This window comes from Monodon monoceros, unplaced genomic scaffold (assembly GCF_005190385.1).
Source record: "Monodon monoceros isolate NGI ecotype Baffin Bay Population unplaced genomic scaffold, NGI_Narwhal_1 Super_Scaffold_12, whole genome shotgun sequence".
NCBI classification, from domain to species: domain Eukaryota; kingdom Metazoa; phylum Chordata; class Mammalia; order Artiodactyla; family Monodontidae; genus Monodon; species Monodon monoceros.
In genome coordinates, this window is record NW_021703768.1 from 142,363,641 (window position 1) to 142,386,345 (window position 22,705).

Genomic DNA, 22,705 nt, shown 5'->3' on the forward strand with positions numbered 1-22,705 from the left:
ATGTCTCTTTTTTTATTTTGGGTTGTGTTAGGATTTAATAGCTGCCAGTTTTCTGATGCTAACTTACTGTTGTTATTGAAAAATAAAATCGCCCATATTGAAATACAATTTTATAATGTTACTCATTAGCTAACCAGTTCTTTACAGCAGAAAGTTTATTAAGAGATACTTGCATTATTTAGAGTTTTTGTTTTTAATTTGTAGTACAAATCATCAGAGATCTAACATCAGACATATCAGAATGATGCTAAATGTTATCAAGTTGGATAGGTGAGGATTTTAATAAAAACTCGGACACTGGCTCATGACACTGCAACAGAAATTAGTGTCAGTTGGTGAGAACTTCTCTGGAGCTGACAGTCTCTGGGTTCGAATCCCTGTTTTTATATGGACCAGTTTTTTGTTCTTCAGCGGGTCATGTCATTTCCCTGGTCCTCCACTATTTAATATAAAATAGGTTTGACTAAATGGCAGTTACTGGCATTAGCGAATTCTCAGCAGGAAGCCAGTGTTTTATTTTTTTGTATCAGTTAAGTTGTGTACATTTACTATTATAAAACACAGCTTCAAACAGTTCGATATTGACTGAATTATTTTGGATAAGTCTAGATGACGGAACAAGGAAAAGTGCATATGAAGGATCCACCACCATCATGACTAATGTCCCATTCCTGTGAAGTCAGAAATCAGTAATGCTGATGCCTGGGTTCCTTTCCTCCAGGTGGAACTCTGGGAACAAGGTTTCTTTCATCTGGTGGCACTGCCATCTTGAATCCATCTTCACTCATATCTCATGTATCATAAGGGAATGAGAACATGGAAAAGGATCATTTGCCTTTTAAGGTCGCTGGTTTTTCAGTGGCACCATCATTTCTACTTCACTAGGTTGACAAGAGCTAGACACACGGTCTGACCTAGATGCAATGGAAATTGAATAATAGATCCTGGCTGGAAAGCTACGTTCTCTGGCAGTTCTGTACTGTGGAAAGGGAAACACTAATTTTGGTGGACAGTTAATTTTCTCTGACACTCAAGCTGAGTTTCTAAGGCAGAAGATTAGAGGTGAGCTGACTCTGAAGTTTAATGGAGTCTAAAACGTTGAGCCAATTAAATATTCCAGGAGAGCATGGTGGGTAACTGCATTACCTTACTCTCAAATGAGGGGATGGTCTTAGTTAGCTGTTTCTAGAAGTGTTCTGGTGCACAATCATTATTTAAATAAGAAAGCAGAACTGCTCTGGTTGAAGGGACTTTCGGAAGAGATAGCTCTAAGTAGGTCCTGCTCACTGACTGCGGGCTGGCAGCACAATCCCCGGGGATCCTGAAAAGACAGATTAAAAATCTCGGGATTCCTTCCTCTCTCTCCATAATCTGATTTAAAGTTTTCATTTTCTCTCCCTCCTCTTTCTCTTTCTTTTTGGCCGCACAGCTTTTGGGATCTTAGTTCCCTGATCAGGGATTGAACCCAGGCCCTCGGCAGTGAAAATACAGAGTCCTAACCACTGGACCACCAGGGAATTCAGGGAATTCCCTATTTCTTAAACAAAACTTATTTAAATGGTCACTACAGAAAGTCTAGAGCAGAGACGGAAGTCTGGTAGCCCAAACACCTCTTCTATTTGGATTGCACTTTTTTGAAGTTACATTTTGGGCCATCATTTATCAATTGGTAAATATCACATAAAATCTCGATTTTAGGCTTTTCTAGAATTGCCAGACCTGGCAACAGTAATTCTACCTTCTTGAATGGCAGAAATCTGCTGTAGCCTAATAACAGCTGCCTTATCCAAAGAGACCTGTGTTTTCTCCTATTTTCCCACAAGCCCCCATGGCTCCTTATTGCCCTGTACACAGGCTGACTTAGCTCCTTTATGTTAACTGCCTGGCTTCTGTAAGTCATTTAAATTTACAAAATATGATCTAATGGGAAATTGTGTGACCTCGCTGAAATTTTTATCTTTTTCAGGCAAGCAGATCATTATTAAAAACTTATGAGCAAGAATAAATTGAATCTACACTTTGAATTGTTCTTCAGCCTATTTTTCATAGTTCTGCCGCGTGAGCCTCTCTGTCTTGAAAGACATTTATTTATAAAATGAATTTTCCACAATAATTATTCCCAATCGCCTGGGTTACTCCCTGTAGCCTTTTGGCTACGGGATTTTAGTCTTCTGCTCTGAGTTAATTGAAGTAGTGATTTTTCTCTTACCAGATGAAGGGTCTATAGAGCAACAATATATATGACAAAAAGAAAATGGCAGTTTTTTGAAATTTGGCAATCTTTTTCTTAGAGTTGTAGTTAATCATGTCTTTCTGAGGATGTGGAGTGAAACTTTGACATATGTCATGGTTGTCAAAGTCGGCATTAACACAAAATAATAAGTTATTTAATATAAGATTCAACTTTATTATTTTTTCAAGTGAGCTGTCTATCACCAAGTTCTGAAGTGGATTTCTTTCAAGTCTCCCTGTCTCCAGAGAAAAAGGGGAAAAGGCAGTGTGTCCCTGGACGGGATCTATGACTCATTATGTCAATCAAACCCCACTTCAGAAGGGAATAAAGAGATTTGTATCTCAAAGCTGTGCATAACGACTCCTCGGCTTTTCATTTCATATTTATGAGCGGTTTACTTTGAAGTGTTTATCAGCCAATACGCAGAAACATGAGGGCGCCTTGCCTGAAACCATACTCAGGCGTCTAATCTGTGAAATGCTCGCTGAGCAGACTAGCTCATCAGTGCACGCCACGCAAAAATAAATACATAAATAAACTTTTTGTTATTTGAGGTCTCCGAGCCATGTCTTTATATGAACTATAAAAAAGCAATAAATGGTGCTGAACATTTTGAAATTGGTGTAACACGGGAAACTTAGCTCTGTGATGTGCAAAAAGGAGGGAGGGGCAGATCATTTCTTGCTTGAAATAAAACCTGGTAGAATGCAGAGAAATAAAAATACACAAATATTTACGTATACTTCTCACCTGGTCTAAGGCTTTGGGTCTGTCTGAGTGCCTACTTGATGACAGTGAATAGTATAAGGTGCTTTGTTTTGTTTTGAAGATGTAATTCTCAGAACGGTTGGGAAGATGGCACTGCCAAGATGTTGAAACCACTATATGGAAAGCTGTTTTACATTTTTAAATCTGTATTAATACCCCATGCGTACTTTAAGATATATAAAACAGGTAGAAGGAAAAGTCAGGAAAGATAATAAAGAGGGATGCGTAGAACAAAATAAAATATTGATTCTTGATGAATGAAACTGGTACATTTTCTCTATTTTTAATCTACCTACATATCTTTGTTTAATTATTTCAACAAATATTTATTGAGTAGCTACTATACTAGGTCCTGGCTTTACACGGGAACAGATCAGCCAGAGTTGCTGAGGAGGATCTGGTGTTAGGGGAGGCTGAGAAGTCAACGAATCAATGTCAGTGTCAATGTCATGTATCAGTTAGTTACTGTGACCAAGGGCTCAATTCCCCACTTCTTTACATTAGATCCTCTATGTCCATGCTCATTTCTTGCTTGTTAATAGCAAAAAGGGTATTTAAAGGAATGAGTCAAATCCACTGTGATAATTTACAAAGTATTTCATTGATTTGAACAGTTGGGAGAAAATTAAGTCTAGGAGCCTATAAGCCATTCTCTTATAAAAAGATTACTTTCCTGTTTTGCCCTTTTTCTACAGATTCTTCAAAGAGCTTTTTCCTTTTCCCAGCACCCCACCTTCCAGTATGCTAAGTGAGAAAAGTTGCTCTGATGCCTAATCTCTTGCTAGCAATATTGTATAATCACAGAATTTTAAAGATGAAAGTCTTTAGACTCAGCTAGAAAGCATGGCATGTAAGAGAGCACACAGGCTTTGGAGCCAAAAAGAGAAGTGCATGTACAGAGGCTGTTCCACTCTTTATCTCAAGCCTAATGACTTCCTCCTAGTTTTGTTCTGAGGATTATGTGAGATTTTTCACATACAGTGTTTATAACCCAGTCTTGAACATACAACACAATCAGTATTAAGCCATAAATGTTTGTTGAATAAATGAATGAAGGATGCCACCCTTATGCTCCCATCCTTTTATCTTCCAAAGAACCTGAGAACTCAGGGGATTAAGCGGTTTGCCAGTACTTATATATTTGCCACCCAGAATCATGTTTTTTACAGTTACCCGTCCCCTGGCCCTGCCTTCCCATCCCCACCAACGTAGGTGGAACAGGAGGTAGATTTACCAGGAATATAATGTGGTATTGTAATTATATATTTGTATGTTTATCTTATTAATCTGGAGGCTCCTGAAAGCAGGGATACAGGTTTGTCATCTGTGTATTTCTAGTTCGTTCTTAGCACACCTTTTTGTCTGTTTGTAGAATTGAATTGAACCAGTCAGTTTGAAACACGAATTGTGGGTGCCCTTGGGTCTGTGTGAGCCATATAATGGCAGTGATTCTTGGGGAGACTAGTACAAAGAAGCATAAAACCTGCCAGATATGCAGGAAAGTCAACCAAAGCCTTTGCGGGGTGTGTTCCTGATAATTCTGATGGATAGGTTTTCTGAAAGGACTATTTTGATTTTCTTATCTGGATGGAGATGGAACACACTGCACGCAAGAGAGAGTGATCTGGAGCCAATTCTAAAAGAGAGGAAATTGAATCAAGAAATAAGTGTTTGAAATAATAATCTGCTTCTGATCCCTAAACAAGCTGCAATGAGAGCAGAGGAATTAATGAGGCTTCTGACCCCCGTGACATAGGCATACGGGACTTAAGCCAGTACAGCGGCAATTTCCCTGGTGGTCTGATCACGGGCTGTGAGGGAGCAAACAAAACCAATGTCGCCTTTGAAAGCAGAGCTGTCTTCATAAGGGAAAGGTTGTTTCTCAGATGAAGGCTCACGAAATGCCAGATAGGGCAAATGTTTTTCATAAAGCACCTGGAAAAACCTCAGCAAAGAGAAACGTCTCAATAGAGAACAATTAAGTGTCACATTGGATATCATTGCCTGTCATTGCAGAGAAGTGGCAGTTTTGCTGGGAAAAGTTGGCTTTTTAAGAAATAAACAATCTACCTGGAGTGACCGCTGATTTTAATAGGAAAAAAAAAAAAGGCAGGGAAACGGAGAGAGGCATCTTACCATCTCCCTTCTCAACTGTCAGAGGCATGCTTTGTGACCTCTGGAAAGCCCAGGAAACTCCTTATTTCTCTGTTTCTCAAGGGAGTGTAATTCTTGCTACTTTCCACAGGTGATGTTGATTCCTAAGGCAGTTTGCTTTGAAAATCTTTAATAAACGTGCTCTCCGATTACCAAACAGAAGCGATAGGTAGTAGAATCACTGGATTCCGGAAGGTGTTTTGGGGAGATGAGGCCAAGGAAGTTGTTTGTAATGACTGAACAGTTGTTCTGCTAATTAGAAGAGGCAGGATGATGTTACCACTGGTTGTGCCTTTGCCAGAACACCTGCAAACGGAGACCAGGCACTCTTCTGTGCCTCTAAAAGAGACAAGTGGCCAGAGCATTTGATGTTGATGGAGGGCCAGATGTTTTTCATGCATTCCAGGATGAATACACTAACACTATTAGAACACAACCTACTTTTTTTTTTTTCAAATCCTTTGAGGAGGTTGGTGTTTTGACTCATTATGACTTTGGCCTTTTGTACACGTAAGGATGTCATGGAGGAAGCAGGGCTGGCCTGTGGTTTCTGTGGGCCCTTGGTACCTCTGCCTTTGACAGACCCTTCCTCTCTAAAAAAACATTTAAAATTATATTTTATAACTGCATTGGTATAAAGATGGATATATTATTATCAGAGTTTAAAACATTTTCTACAAACTGAAAGTTTACTTTTTTTCCTGATTTTAAAAGAAATTAAACCATTTTTGTGGGCTCTGAAAGATATTCTGGGCCCTAGTGACTCTGCCTGTAGTCCCTACTGGGTATCTTGGCCCTGGCCCTATTGAAACTGACATGTCTTTTTGTTGTGTTTACTCATGGACCTAAAAATGTGAATTTCAGTGCTTTGAGATAAAGACTTCTTGTTTTCTTTTATATAAATTTATTAATTTTATTTATTTATTTTTGGTTGTGTTGGGTCTTCACTGCTACACACAGGCTGTCTCTAGTTGCCGCGAGCAGGGGCTACTCTTCGTTGCAGTGCACGGGCTTCTCATGGCGGTGGCTTCTCTTGTTGCAGAGCACGGGCTCTAGGCACACGGGCTTCAGTAGTTGTGACATGAGAGCTCAGTAGTTGTGGCTCATGGACACTAGAGCACAGGCTCAGTAGTTGTGGCGCACGGGCTTAGTTGCTCCACGGCATGGGGGATCTTCCCGGACCAGGGGCCAACCTGTGTCCCCTGCATTGGCAGGCGGATTCTTAACCACTGCGCCACCAGGGAAGTCCCACAACCTCGTCTTAAAGGTGGTACCTCCATCTGAGGAAAAGTAGAAGTTTGTGACACAATGCTAATTAATTTCTGTGGATTCAGAATCACAGTTACAATTTACACTTAAAGAATAGTTCGGTCCATATGTAACACATCACCCTAATTGCTCTATTTTCCCCCTAACCTATGTGCCATTCCTTTTCAAGACAGTGTTTGTACATTGCATTTATTATTGTCTCACTTTTTAAAACTGAATATAGTCACCATCATTTAATTTTTTTCATATGAATTAAGGCAGCCCTAGTGAATGATGATGGTTCAGTGTTACGTGTGCACTGTAACAAATTTAAATGTCAAGTGCTCTGTAGTTGTACTGAACCATCTGGTCTATGCATTGTCTCACTCTTCTAGATGTCGGCTTCATTCCCTCTACTCTCTCCTAAACCTCTAGCACCTTCCCATCCTCTATCAGAGGTGAAATCCCAAATCCACATCTACCATCTACCATCTACCCATTCCCAGCATCTGCAACCACAAACTCTGCCTTCCTGCCTGTTACTGTAAGTGAATAATCGCTACTCGTATCTCGGGAGCAACCGCCATTTGTATGCTAGATCAGAGTCCCACTGGTCTATTCAAGAATGTTGCTGCACAAATTCTCCCACCTCTAAATGAACCATTTTTTCATTTCTACCAGTACACAAATATGCTGTGACTTTCTCCAATTTCTTTTCACCTCTTCTTCCACCAGCTACTGTCACATTCCTTTACCCCTTATTGCAGTACATCTCAGAAGAGGTATCTATTTACTGCCACCAATTCCTCTTCCCTGTTTTATTGAAATGCAATCCAATCAGATGCTCACACATACCCCTCCACACAACTTCTTTTGCCAAAATCACCAATGATTACCATGTCATTACATCGTGATGGGCAGTTCACCAATCTCACCTTAATGACCTGTCAGCAACATTTGAAACAGCTAATCACTCTCTCCTCTTTGATATACTTTCTTCACTTAGATTGTCCTCTAGCACATGCTCGTGGCTTTCCTACTACTGCACAGGTTGTTCTTTTTAATACTCCTTTACTGCTTCCTTCTCTTTGCTCCAACCTCTGAATATAAAAGTAACTCAGTGCCCAGTCTTTGGTATTCTTTTCTTTTCTACCTACAGTTATTCCACACTGGTGATCTTGTCCAGTTCCGTGACGTAGAATAGCATCTGTATGCCAGTGACTCACAAATCTCTATCGCTTGTATCAGACCTGTTGCTTATAGATCCATCAACCAACTCAGCATCTCCATTTTTATGTCTAACCCATATTTCGAACTCACGTATCCAAGACTGAAATCCTGATCCTCTGCACGCATGCGTGCACGCACACACAACACACGCCCCGCTTGATCTTCTTGCAGCCTTCCCCATCGCATTCGATGGCAACTCCCTGCTAGTTTTCAGTTTGAAAGCACTGATGTCATTTCCAATTTCTTTCTTTCTGCCACGCCCTCCCATGCAGTCCACCAGGAAATCCCACTCTGCTTCCATCTGGAATGGGCTGTGATGGGCTCTTAAAATGCATTCTGAGTGGTTGATGACGCTCTTGATCCCTCGCCCCAGTCTTCTAACACAATTGTGCAGTCTCGAAAGATGTAAATTAGATGATGTCACTCCTTTCCCCCGAAACAATGTAATAGCTTTCTGTTTCACTCTGAGTAAAGAACAGTGTCCTTAAAATCACCCCAAAGCCCTTCAGGACTCAGCTCTCGCTAACGCTCTACCCTTTCTCTGAAGGTTGCACCTTTGCTCACTTCATTCCAGCTACACAGTCCTTCTTGCTGTTCTAGAACATGCCAGGTGTGCTCCTGCCTGTGACCTGTGCACAGATGGCTGCTTCTTGCCCGTGTATTGGAAAGCTGACTCCCTCAAGTCCTGCCAGCCTTTGCTAAATGCTCCCTTTTCATTGAGGCCTTCCCAAGATCAGGTTATTCAAAATACTCACAAATGGCTTTTGCTACTCTACTTTCTCTCTTCTCATAGCACTTGTCACCTTTGAAGATACTAGTACTTAGTCATTACATTAACTTTTTATTGTTTGTCTACTCCAGCTAAAATATAAGCTCCACAAGAATAGAGATCATTATCTCTTTTGTTTGCTGACATATTCCAAGCCCTAGAATAAGGCTGAACACTTAGTAAGCACTTGACGAATAGTCACCAAATGAACAAATGAATGAATAGGGCTTTTTACCTTCGTTCTACTTGCCTAGAGTCCTATTGTTTTAGGTGTATGTATCTTCCCTTGTATTTGTGTGTTTGCTCCCATGTGGTCAGCTGTCCTTCTTCTCGGGATAACCCTCACTCTGGTGTGGGGTAATGAGATAACAGTATATGTTACAAATGAGCGTAGGTTCCACGAGTGAGGGCACGAAAACCTCTGCTCCTGCTGCTGTTCCTAGTATTGTCTAAAGCATTTTATTCAGTACCCCTATGTTCTGGCTACACTGCTAAGTGTTTTATGAGTGTAGATAACTTTGTCCCTACAGCCTTCTGAGCGTAGGTATTATTAAACCTATTTCATAGGTGAGGAGACTAATGCTCGGGGGGAGGGGGTCAATTAACTTTCCATAAATGGTGGAGTAGGAACTCAAATTCCAGGTTACTTGTTTGTGAAGTATTCTTAACCACAGGAATGCAGAGTCGTTCTCCTAGGGAGAAAAGTGCAAGGGTTTCCCGGCAGTGTATCTGTCATATAATGATTTGGTTGCATTTACTTTTTATTTTTTAATTAACAGTAATTTTTAGAGCGGTTTTTGGTTCACAGCAAAACTTAGTGGAAGGTACAGGATATTTCCCATATGCCCCCTTCCCCCGCACGTGCGTAACCTCCACCATTGTAAATTATCCCCATTGGAATGATAGACATTTGTTATAACTGATGGATCTACTTTGGCACATCATAATCACCCAAAGTCCGTAGTTTACATTATGGATCACTCTTGATGCTGTACATTCTGTGGGTTTGGACAAATGTATAATGACGTGTCTCTATCATTATAGTGTCATATAGAATATGTTCACTACCCTAAAAAATCCTCTGTGTTCAGCCTGTTCTTCTCCCCCTGCCCAATTCCTGGCAACCGCTTACCTTTTTACTGTCTCCATAGTTTTGCCTTTTCCAGAATGTCCCGTAGTTGGAATCATACACATATAGCCTTTTCAGATTGGCTTCTTTCACTTAGTAATATGCATTTAAGGCTCCTCTATGTCTTTTCATGGCTTGAGAGTTCATTTCCTTTTAGTGCTGCATAATATTCTATTGCCTGAACGTACCACAGTTTATTTATCCATTGATTGCATTTACTTTTGCTTCATGAATTTATTTCTGATTGACTAGAACTTAAAGAGGCATGCGACTGGAGGCATTTCTTTGTAGTTTAACTCAAAATATAAACATAAAAATTTTGAATGACTGAACAACAGAAAAATTATGCTATTGCAAATATTTTAAAGTAGGCAATGGAGCTAGATTGGCCCAAGGCTTCTATTTTTAAATTATTTTAATTTTTAGGAAAAAACCTTAAACCACAGAAAATTACAAAGAATAAAGTATATAATACTCATAATTTCTAATTAACAAATGTTACTGTTTTGTGAAATTTGTTTCAAATCCTCTTTCTCCATGCCCCCCGGCCCTGAACTTCATCTCCAGAAGTAATTGCTATTAAAAACTTGGTGTAGATTTTTCCAGTTCAGATCTATCCTGTTAGTGTATATGTATCTGTATATATACAGTGCACACCACTTATTATATTTTTCTAGTTGTGTTTTTGTAACTTGACATTTGGATTTTTAAATCCATGTTTATTAAGACCAAGACTATTACTTCCAACAGTTCTCTCCTCATAAAATTGCATCGTGTGGCAAATGGTGGCCAGTGTTAAAGCTTTGCAGCTCTTCTTGCCAGTTTCTCAGGAGCCTTATTTCTTCCAAAAGTAAGCAGTGTCTGACTTTGACTTTGGTGACTTTGTCACCGTTTGACTTTGGTGACAGTGTTGAGTGGATAGTGTGAAGATCTTGTTTTTGCAAACTCATCAGTTGATGCCTCTAGAGACTGAAACCCCCTTGAAGTTGTTGTCTCCATTGCAGGCCAACACATCCATCACACATTGAAAACAATGCTTGTAAGGCCCTTCGGTTGATGGCTCCACCTACTTTGGGAATGTGTATTTTAGTGGTGAGATAGTCTCTGGTGTTGCTGAGACTGATTAGTTACAGCGTGGCTCACACCACCAACATAAAAGTGCTGATGGTGGAGTATTTCAGTTGTGATGACATACGATTTTTTTTCCCCATTGGGCAAGCTTCTGCCTTCTATTCCTGAATTTCTTTTTGACTTTGAATTTATGTGACTCAACAACTCTCTGTAAGTCAACAGCTGGCAGATGCTAAATGTAATTAAAGCTTTACATGTGTTTGTAACCTACGACATGAGTTTGAGATGCAGGAAGCAAGGTGGGAAAGGAAGAAAAGGAAAACTCTTGACTCGGTTTCAATTATCCTCTCCCTGTTTAACGGATGCTAACAGGCACTAGGAAACTATGGTCTTGCTATTTTCTACAAGCTCAATGGCTGGATGCTTAACATGGTTTTAGACAAGTATCTAAATCCTAACAGTAAATGGTGACGAAGCAGTTGATTTAAGGGAACTGATTTACAAACAAGAGTATATCATTAACATTTATTCCCCCAAATATTTGCAGTTACGAAGTAGACCCTGATTAGTCACTGAAGCAAAATATCTGCTATACATATGTTCACTTGGTGGTACACCGTGATCTATCCATCTCACTAGATGTCAGACTGTAGATGAGTTAATTAACTCTTGAGATCTAGAATAATTCTTCAGTGATGGGAAAGTCAAAATGTTTTCAAAACATCAAGTGCGTGACGGAGACAGGGACCTTCATGAGTGCTGAGAATGCAAATGTCATATGCCTTTGTCAGAATTTCAGTTAATGTTGGTAGCTTCTTTACTGGCATATCAAATCTTCTTTATATTACTTTGGGAAAGCAGGATATTACATTACATAATGGAATAAGCATTAAATATATCTAAATATACACAGCTTAACTGGAAAAAGTATTTCATTTGTATAGTGGTAGAAAAAATTTGAAAATAGAATCATACCCATCGTTTTGTAGTTTTACACTTACCAGGTAACATAATAGTAATATTCCTAATAATAGCTAATATTTATTGACTACTTACTCTGTTCTACAATGTTCTACAGTTATAAATATTTGTTCATCGACACAATGACCTTTTGAGGCAAGTACTGCTGTAATTTCCTCCATTTTACAGGTGAGAAAATTGAAACATAGAAATATTAACTAGCATGATCAAAACAACAGCAATATAGTCCTGAGAGTAAGTAAAAGAAATCTCTAAGCAGCTAAAACAAAACAAAATAAGGACTAAAAAGGAGCTGAAGTCAGAAATCTGAAGATTGAGTTGCAGGCTAACAGTAGGCCTTCAATGTGGGCAAGCATTGCTCTCAGAGCATTTGGGAGATTAGACCTGAACTCAGAGCAAGAGGGAGGGCATGAAACTGAGATTCCTGCGTTCAGCTGGAAATTGACAAGAGACATGTGGTGAATGGTATCACTTGGCCTGAAAGGAAGCGAATACACATTTTTCAGGAGACAAGAATCCTCAATTTAGGCCCTTGTGATTTTTAAAAATTAAAATAAACCCATGTCAGCTAAAATTAAATCTAATTAAGTATGTAAGAAAACAGACCTTTATAATTAAGAGTGAGTATCAAATCAACGAGCAACCAGTTTTGATCTTTAAAGTCCTAAAATGTTAGAATTTGTCAGATACATACTTTCAACTGTGTATAATATGCAAATTAGCAAGTACGATTATAATAGAAAAACGGAATAGAAACACTTAGAAAGCTATATAAATTTTATAAATGAAACACATAATTGTTGAAATAAAAGGTTTAGTACATGCAGTAAATATGAGATCAGGCACAATTAAAAAGAGAATTGGCCAAATGAAAAGATAACCAGAAGAAATTGGCAAGAGATGGCACAGAAAGAAAAAATGTTAAAAATATAATAGAGACACTAGGAGAGAAGGATGGTCTTAGTTTAAATTAGTGATGACAGTAAAGAGCATGGGAGTGAGTTAATATTTAAGAGACAATGGCTGAGAAATTTTTAGAATAAAGAAATCATAAATTCACAGAAATTGGAGGAACAGCTTATATCAAGTAAGATTAGAACTCTAAATAGACTAATGTAACATACATATTGTAATCCCTAAAGCAACCACTAAAAAAATTATGTTAAGCGAAAGCTTAAAAGCCAATAGAAAAATTAAAGTGGAATTTAAAAAGCAATTACTAACCCAAGTGAAGGTAGAGAAGGAAATACAGAAAGGAACAACAGAAAAGGGACAAACAGGAAGAACAGCAAAATGGTGAACCTGAATCCAGCCGTATCAAAAATTACATTAATATAAACGAACCATCACACCAATTAAAAGGAAAAGATTGTCTGAGTAGTTAAGTAGCAAGTTCCAAATATATGCTGTCTACAAGAGACACATTTTAAATACAAAGGCACAGAACAATTGAAAGCAAAGGAAGGAAATTAGACATATAACATGTTCACTGTTAACAGTAAACTTAAGAAAGCTGAACAGTTTCGCATCAGGCAATGGTGGTCTTAAAATACACTTTAAGACCACGAGTATTACCAGAGAAAAAGATGGATATTTGAAATTGATAAAAGGGTCAATTTGCCCTGGTGATAAAAAATTGTATGTGTCTAATAATGTAGTTTCAAAAAGAAGCCCATGAAGAAGAAAGGTGGTGGGGGGCGGGGGAGAGGAATTGACAAAAGTAAAGGGAGAAGGAAAAAATACATGATTAGTTACAGATTTAACCCTTTCCTCAGTAACCTATAGGACATCTAGACCAAAAATATCAGTAAGGATGTAGAGAACACCATTTTTAATCATCTTGACCTTATAGACATTTATAGACCACTACATACAACTTTAGAATGCACTGTATTTTTCAGTGGTACATTCAGCAACATATACTGTATTCTGGGCTACAAAGTGAGTCTCAGTTAATTTCAAGAGGGAATCCTAGAGAATTTGTTCTCTGTCCACCAAGTACTTAAGTGAGAAATCATTAATAGTAAAGAAATCTAGACAAGTCCGAAATATGTGGAAATAAAACTACACACTTCTAAGTTACCCATGCATCGAAGAAGTACAAGAGAAATTAGAAAATATCTGGAATTGAATGATAATGAATGTACAACGTATCCAAATTTGTGAGATGCAGCTGAAGAGGGGAAGATGATAAGTTTGTATTTTTATTTAAGAAATAAAAATTGTTTTCAAATCAGTGATCTACATTTCTACCTCAAGAACCTCGAAAAGGAGGAGGAAATGAAACCCAAAATAAGTAGAGATAAATAATCAAGATAAGAGCAAAAATTAAAGAAATAGAAAAGAAATGAAAATATTAAAGCCAAAAGCCGGTCCTCTGAAAAACTGATAAAATTGATAAAGCCATAGCTAGAATAATCAAGAAAAAAAAGAGGGAATACACAAATATCCCAAATCAAGGACATTGTCATAAACTGTGACAATTTAGATGAAATGGACAAATTCCTTGTAAAATATAATTAATATTAAAAAACAGATATTATCTCAAAAATTTATTAGATTTTATCTCAAAAATTTATTAGAAATAATCACTACATATTGATGATAAAACTATAATTATTCTAAACATATATGTACCTATAATATAGCCTTAAATAGAGATAAAGCACATATGGATAAAGCTATGGGGGAAAACACCCATCACAGTAGGAAATTTCATCATATAACTGTCAGTTCTTGGTAAGACAATCAAATGGCAAATTAGTACCATGTAGAAAAATTGAACACATGGTTAATAATTTTGTTTAAGTGACATATATAAAATCTTGCATTCAGTAATTAGAGAACATGTGTTCTTCTCAAATACACATGAAATACTTATAAAAATTTAGCAGGCTATGAAGCAAATGTAAAAATTGTTCAAAAGTTTAGTAACATAAAAATGATGCTCTCTAGCCAAATACAATTAAATTAGAGATCAAAACCAGAAATGTATACAAATTATCCCAATACATTTGGAAATTTAATAAATAGGTTAATCAGGAACATGAAAATATTTAGATCTAAACAACAGTGAGAATGCTGTGAATCAAAACCTCTGAGATGCTGTGAAAGTGGTCCGTAGAGAGAAATATATAGCCTAAACTGCATACAATAAAAAGGAAAAATGGCCGAATACTGATGACGTAAGAAATCAAATTTTAAAGATATGGAAAAGATCAATAGACTATACTCAAAGAAGGAAAGAGCAAAGGGATAATTTGTATACATAAGTATAAATAAACTAGAAAATATGTAGAGAGAGTAGATAGAATCAGAGAAGCAAAAATTTGTTTTTTTGAAAGACAAAAACCATTATTCAGTCACTGCTAAAACCAATCCAGTTAAAATAAAGCACAAATAAATGATGTCAGGAATGAAAAAAAAAAGACAGCATCCTATTGATACAAACGTAGCAGAAATTTGAAGGGACTTAAAAATATTTGGATAACTTTGTGCCAATCCATTTGAAGACATAGATGAAATGGGCACTTTCCTAGAAAAATGTATTGTTCCAAAATGTTCAAAATCAACTCAAGAAAGAAAAAGAGCTAATAATTCTGTAATTTTTTTTTTTAAAAAGCAGAGTTTCTTCATTTGTAAACTGGTGATGATCATTATATTATGTACATTTGTTGTGTGATTACTATGTGGCAGGTAGTGTTCTAAGCACTTTTACCTGCCTTATCTAATTCAGTGCTCACAAGAATCTTATGAAGGCAGGTGCTATTTTTACGTCTATTTTACAAATGAGTAAGTGGAGACTCATCAGAAGTAATTAATTCTGAGAATATATGGTCAACGAGTATTTTTAAAACAGACACTGGAACTCGCACTTTAACCCTAGGCCGTATACATAGTGACTATATTACAGGGTTGCGGTCCTAATTAATTAGAAAACTGTATATAAAAGCATTTCGGACAGCGCCTGCCACATTCTGAAGTCCTCAGTAAAAGTAGGCTACTTACGTTCTCAAACTTAGAAGAGCTAGACCGTTGGAGCTAACCCACTATTGTCCTTTGATTTCTTTATTTTTTCTAATTAATAAAAAAACTGGAGAAGCGGAGTCTCACAGGGTCAGATGACTGTATGCCTTTGTAATTCTCTTACATAGGATAACTGATTGGTATAGTTTTTAATACTGGAATGATTTTCAATCTTGTTGGAATTTTCATCAGCAGAAGAGAGTCTCCAGCTAGCTGGAGCATTTCCTTTCTGTTTATGAACTGGCAGTTGTTCAGCAGGATGCTTTGTTGTAGTCGCTTTTGGGTTTTCCAAGTTGGGCTTTGTTCAGGTTGGAATGTGTGAAAATGCCATATCAGAGGAGAATGCCACATTCACCTTTGGCTTTGAGGGGGTAAAGCTTACAGGAAAAACCTCAAATATTGGAAACTCTCCTCTCTTCACTAACCTTTGGTGTTTCTTTGATTTGGAATGTGTTTATTAACATTGGAGTGATTCTAGTTACGAATTGGATAAGTTGTGACATGTCAGACAGAGATTCAGATAGAGACCAAAATAATTATTATACAAGTTTAGAAATACCAAAATATAAACATTTAGGTGCTCTACACAAAAGAAAATTTCGATTCTTAAAGTGTATTTTTGAAATATAAATATTGGACCTAAATTTTATGAATAATAATGCATGTACATCTACTCTGTAGTTTTAAGCCACAGGATTTTTTGTGAACAGTTTTGTCAACATTTGGGAAACTATCTGAATGTGTAAAATCAGATGAACTTTAGAAGGGCATTAAGAGAGAGTTGATGTGAAGGATTTCAGTATACACAAGCATAAAATTTAGAATTCATAAGTAGTTCCTTCATTGGCTTTAAAATTGTTACCATTGCATGTACAAATATGTAGATTTTAAATTTTTATGAAAATAATATTTTAAATAATGTTGGTAACTGATTTCGACTGATTTTTTTTGTGTAGCTTACACATATCTTTAATTGCTCAAAATTTAAATTATTGACATTCAACGTAAGATAATAATTTGGTGATACATTTTGATGAATCAAACCGAAATGAAAGTTATGTTTTATCTCTTATAATTTCAATATTTTTCTTGATAGCTTTCTATTTTGCAAAAGCTTATAGCATCTGATTAAATTCACTTTCTGTGATAAAGAGAACTATAACATTATAATTTGTGTTTTTTTTCTTAAATGTCTGCTAAAAAGTTTGGAGTGAGTATTCATTCCTGGCTTTAACGTGTAGAGTCTAACATTTGCTTGAGAAAAGTGACCCATGTTTATTTACAAGAGATTCTCTTTGTCTTAGGATAAATGATCCTAGAAAAAAGGCCGCTTCCAAAAGGAATCAGTGTTTAGAAAGAAGCAATATTTCATATTAAATAGTAAGAATAATTTATTGTGACTTTATCTTGAGAAAATAAGATTAATTATCAAGAGTATATTTTATTTTATGTTTAATACAATTTATTATTCCAAATGTGCTATAATTATTCAAAAGGATAAAGAATAACAATTTGTGTGGGGCATGATATACATTTTATGGCACAATTGTATGACTGTACAACATTACATCTTTCATTCCTAGTGGCATTTTGCAGCATGATCACAGGGGGTCGTATTTTGCAAAAAAAATATTTGATGGATTCATTAATTTTCCAAAGGGCCTCTCATTAACCTTTTATTTAAATAATTATCTTTCCTCGTTCAAGTTGAGATTTTCCTGGTTCTTGGTATGATGAATGATTTTTTTTATTGTATCCTGGCTATTTGAAGTATTACGTTTTGAAAATCTAGATCTTACTTAAATCTTCTGTTTCAGCAGGTCTCCTCTGACACCAAGCCAGTGGGGAAAGTGGGACCCTGAGGCTTGAGTGCCAGGTGGAGGTGAAAGTCCAGGCTCCTCACGTGACCCACTTTGACAAGGGCGGGAATTGGGGTGAAGTGGGGAGGGATGCCTCCTTGTTACTGGGCAGAGTTGGGTTTTCAGCCTCGCCACTGGGACCATGCAGATACCAACCTGGTTGAGAGGGAGAGGGGCACCTCCTTAGAGTTCCCCATGAGTCCTCCAGTGGTGGTGAAACTAGATTTAACATTTATCCTCCTCTGACTTCAGCAGGGAGAGGGAGGGGTACTTCAGTACCACTGCGTGTAGATGGAAGTCTAGAATCCCCTCATGGACTCCAGTGACACCTTTGCAGGGAATCAGGGAAAGCTCTTTGCCACTGGGTGACAGTAAAAGTTCCACCTCATCACTCAGTCTTCTTTGATTCCACCCTGGTGTGTTTGTGGAGGTGGGGAAGGACCCCTCATAGAAGTAGGCTTTACTTTGGGTTTATTGTATCTGCTTCCATTGGTATTTCCAATTTGCAGATTTCTCCAGCGCCACGTCTGGAATATATGAGGCAAAAAGAAAACCCAGAGAACTCAGCTACATTTTCCCTCAGGTCCCAGGACCCTAATAGATCTGTCTTCTTCTCAACCTCTTTTAGACTCATTTTATATAGTTTTTGCATGTACTGTCCAGGGATTTTAGCTGTCTTTAGTGGGAAGTGTAGAGAGACATGGGAAATTTTATCTTAATCTAGAACCAGAAGTCCATCATCTTTTGATCATGCCGACGTTCATTTCTGTTTTCTGTTGTTAACAGCTTAATTCTGTTAAATCTTCATTATTTTATGTCCTTGATTACGATCCTAGTGTTTTTTAGCATCACTTTTATTGATTTCATGGATATCTGCATCTTCACAAGTTTTATAATTTAATCTCAGATTGGCACCATATTACTTCCTGTTATCAGCAACTAATTGATGATATAGACATTAATACGGTGGTTGATATGAGAAGAGATACGAGTGGTAAGTGGGTGGGGATAGGTGGGGATTAATTTCGTAAGTGATCACTATTGACTAGTTTCATGTTATAGCAACTTTTGCTTTCCCGTGTGAAATTTCTTCTCTTAAACTCAGGGGACTCACACAGTAAACATTTAGTTAATAAAAGTTTTCTGTATTGTACCCGCCCCCATTACTAGGGTTAACTTTTATCTTCCTGCCCTCATAGTAAAAATCTGTTCAAATGCTGACATTTTCAGTGCTATTTGTATTCGCTGGTATTACCATGACATGATAATTCTGACTTAGCGACATATGTGCTTTTCCTACTTAAAGGTTATTTCAAAATGCGAGAAGTTGGGAAAAACTTAGAAAATAAAGCCAAGATCACAGTGCACTGACACATCCTTCCTTAGGATTTTTTTCCCCAAATAAAATTAGCTGGTCAAAGGATGACTCCTGATACCTGTTGCAAAATTTTTCTCTAAAAAAGTTTTGGAAAGGATCCAGGTCATACACTGAGATTATGATTTAAAAAAAAAAAAAAGACAACTTAAAGCAAAAGAGACTTATCAATGGAGTTATTTTTAAAGACTTGCGTTCTGCTATCCTGATCACCTAACAGTTTTTAGACATTGCTGTTCTCTCAGTGTCAATATTTAGACATTGATAACACCTTAAATTATAATAAAATTCCATGATATAAATATCATTGCTTTTGTGTAATCATTCATCTATCAAAATATTGACTCTGGCCTTGACAATGTAATATGGGGCCACATTAAGCAGTGTATCGGCAACAGCCGTAAAACACACACCTGAGATGGAAGGAGTTGGAGACATCGTCCACACCCACTTTAATTAGTGATCTAGCGAGGTTGGAGGCAGATAGGGGGTGAATATGTGTTCCATGAATGCTGCAGTATTGTGCCTCTTTTTATCCTCTGCAAGATAGTAAAGAAGGAGTGAAATGTTGACTGCTTTCCACTAGAAACCTTAGCTTGGAGAATCACACAGTGACTAGTTTCTCTCTTCTATTCAAAGCTGCCATGGAGCTTAATAAAGACATAATTATACAAGATGAATTAGAGCCAAATCAGTCTTCCATCAATGAGCAAAGTAAGTGTAAAACAATAAGTTGACATAATATTAACATTCCCCTGTACTATTTACATGCTAAGCAAAGTGGTATAACATGAGGACTTCGTCTAAGCCAAAATACATGAAAAATGTTTGTCTGAAATAAATTCACATAGAGGAGTGCTTGGGAAACTGGGTATGGTAAGAGCAAATGGAAGGGGACGTGATAACTTCTCTGTGGAGTAAACTCCCAGTCCCTCGTGTCTACCACTAGGTGAACAGCTGGTGGGCAAGCTGCGACAGGATGAAGGGTTGGAGCACCGGATGACCTTTCATGGCTCCCTGGCCCTTTTCTCTATAGTATTTATCACTGTATAGATTGTACTTTTTTATGTGATTCTTTGATTAATGCCCCTTTCCCGATTAGACTGTAAATGTCACAGACTGTATTTTTATACTTCTCACTGTTATATCTCCAAGGCCTAGCACAGCACTAGGAACAATAAATATTTGTTGAGTGATTTAATAAATGTTAGACCAGTCTTTCCTTTCTACTATGTCTATGGCTCTCCAGCTTCATATATTAAACCAGCAAATTTGGGAAAGACTTGGTCCAAAATCTGCCCCAGGTACTTAGAGTGAGGTTTCTCTTCTGTGAGTTTGTTGAGGACAAAAAGATACCAAACTAGGAATTGTGGGGAGCGGGTAACATTGGGGAAGTGTGGTCCTAGTTGGAAGATGAAGCTGAGGAGTTTAGAAGGGAATATTTTTGAGGAAACAATTCTGTTTTTAGAGGAAAGCCTGCGTTTCTATAAGTGTGAACTTATTTAACTTTTCCTGGTGAATTTGGTATAATACCTTCAATTTCCTTTACAATGTTTCTTGTTGGCAGCTTCAGGTATGTAAGCTTGAAGTTGAAGCTCTTGAAGTACACTTTTTTCTTTTCTAACATTGTGATTACTTGAAAAAATGCATGCAAATTTTCACTGATTTATGAAGATCTCAAGTTTGTTTTAACAGAAAAATATTTTTATTTCTTATCATCAAGTAAATGTCATAACCAAAGAAGGGGCACCGCATTTATTCCACAGTTCCCCATGCCCTAGGCTCCCTGTCTATGACTTCTAATACCCAGATTGAAGAGCACGTGGGCTCCTCAGAAAGCTGAGGCTTCCTTTGCTCACAGGGCTGTTTCTCTTTTCCTGAGGAGGTCTTTGAAGCTAGTCCTGGATAATGAGATGTGAGAAAACCATCAGGAAAGTTGCCTTAATACATACATACTCCATTTCAAATGGAATCATAGAGCTCAAAATTCCCACATGTGGAATAAAAACATGTATGTTTTAGTTTGGGTTGTTTTCCTTTATTGGAGGAAAAGGAAGCAATATCCCTCATGACCCTCCAGAATGAATGTGAGCTCTGAAGACAAGATGGGAGAATGCTCATATGAAATGACTGAAGAATGAGAAAAGCAACAGTAGAGAGAAAAGTATTATAATATCAGATATATATGAACTCAGTAACTTTAGTTTTATAGACTACTGAAACTGAAATATACATTTTAGTGTACAATTAGAAGACAATACCTAATTGCCAAGGACGCAAACTGGAACAGAACACATTGGGTAGAGAATTTCAGACAGCATCATGGAACTGTGCCCAGGGAATAAACACTTAGAACTGCACTGAGTGGTGGTGGAAACACCCCTCTTCCCTGGACAGGTAGTAGGAACTGACCCCGCCCCCAACAGGAATATTTGCTTGGGTTGGCTCTCCAATGAACAGGTTTCACTCTCCAGAAACAATTGTGTCAAGTATTGGATTTGATCCCATTTACACAGTGAAATAGGCTGTGGAAGTTCAGTGTGCAGTAGAGAAGGGAAAGGAAAGCCTCAGAATAAAAACACTTGTGTCTATCACAAATTAACATTATACTAGGTTAATATAAACAGTTATTTGGGGCTTTTTAAAAATAAAATCTGAGAAATGATATCATGAATGTAGATGATCATAGTGTTAATTATATCATGAGTTTGGAGACATGAGTGGCTCTAATGTAATCAATATATAGCGAGTGAGTAAGCCCATGGCTTTGGTGTTATTTAGAAGATTTTCTTCACTTATAGCATAAAAGTGCATTTCTTCATTACATTTATTTCATTGCCCATAAATTGGGTAAGAATTACAAAATCAGATTTACATGTCAGTAAATACAGTGGACCACATGAGTCCATCTAATATGCAGTGAAACCTTAAAATGTCTTTTTAAGAAGCTGAATGTTAAAGCACACAGATAGATAAAGCATTCACTGTGCAAAAATGTTGCCCAATTGGTTTTTGATTGAGACCATTTGACATTGCAGAGAGAGCGTAGGCTTGGGGTCTGCAGATGTAGAGGTGATTCGTGGATCTGCCACTTGCCCAGGTGTGACCTTGGAGACAGTATTTAGCTTCCCTGTAAAGTGGTTAACACCTAAACTGCTGTGCTTTTATGAGATTGAAATGAGATAAAGCCTATTAGAGTACCTGGCCCCATGCGCAACACATGGTGGCGTAGATGTGTTCAATAAATGCCTATTCTCTTCTGCTTCCCTTCAAACCACAGGCCCACTCCTGCACTCCCCACATGTGCACACATTCACTGTCCTTGATAAAACCCACTTGTGGTTTTAAATTATGTTAACAAAAAGAAATTGATACCATTTAAAAACAATATCATATCGTATCACTTATATGTGGAATCTAATTAAAAATGATATAAATGAACTTATTTACAAAACAGAAACAGACTCACATATCTCGAAATCAAACTTGTGGTTACCAAGGGGGAAACGTGGTGGGAAGTGATAAATTAGGAGATTGGGATTAATATATACACACTACTATATATAAAATAGATAACTAATAAGGACCTATTGTATAGCACAGGGAACTCTACTCAATACTCTGTAATGACCTATATGGGAAAAGAATCTGAAAAAGAATGGAGATATATATATGTATATATATAACATATTCACTTGGCTGTACACCTAAAACTAATACAACATTGTAAGTCAACTATACTCCAAGAACAATTAATTAAAAAACAAAATGAAAGTGGACTAACTCTATCTCTAGGATGCTCATTTAATTAACACCTTACCTATACTCACTTAAAAAAAAAAAAAAAAAGAACAAACTTGGG

General features: G+C 37.3%; 1 protein-coding gene across 3 annotated transcripts in view; it reads left to right on the forward strand.

Annotated features, from left to right (window-relative positions):
• Nucleotides 1-22,705, forward strand: part of TENM2 (teneurin transmembrane protein 2) — a 1,209,082-nt gene that overhangs the window by 264,772 nt on the left and 921,605 nt on the right. The window lies entirely within an intron of this gene.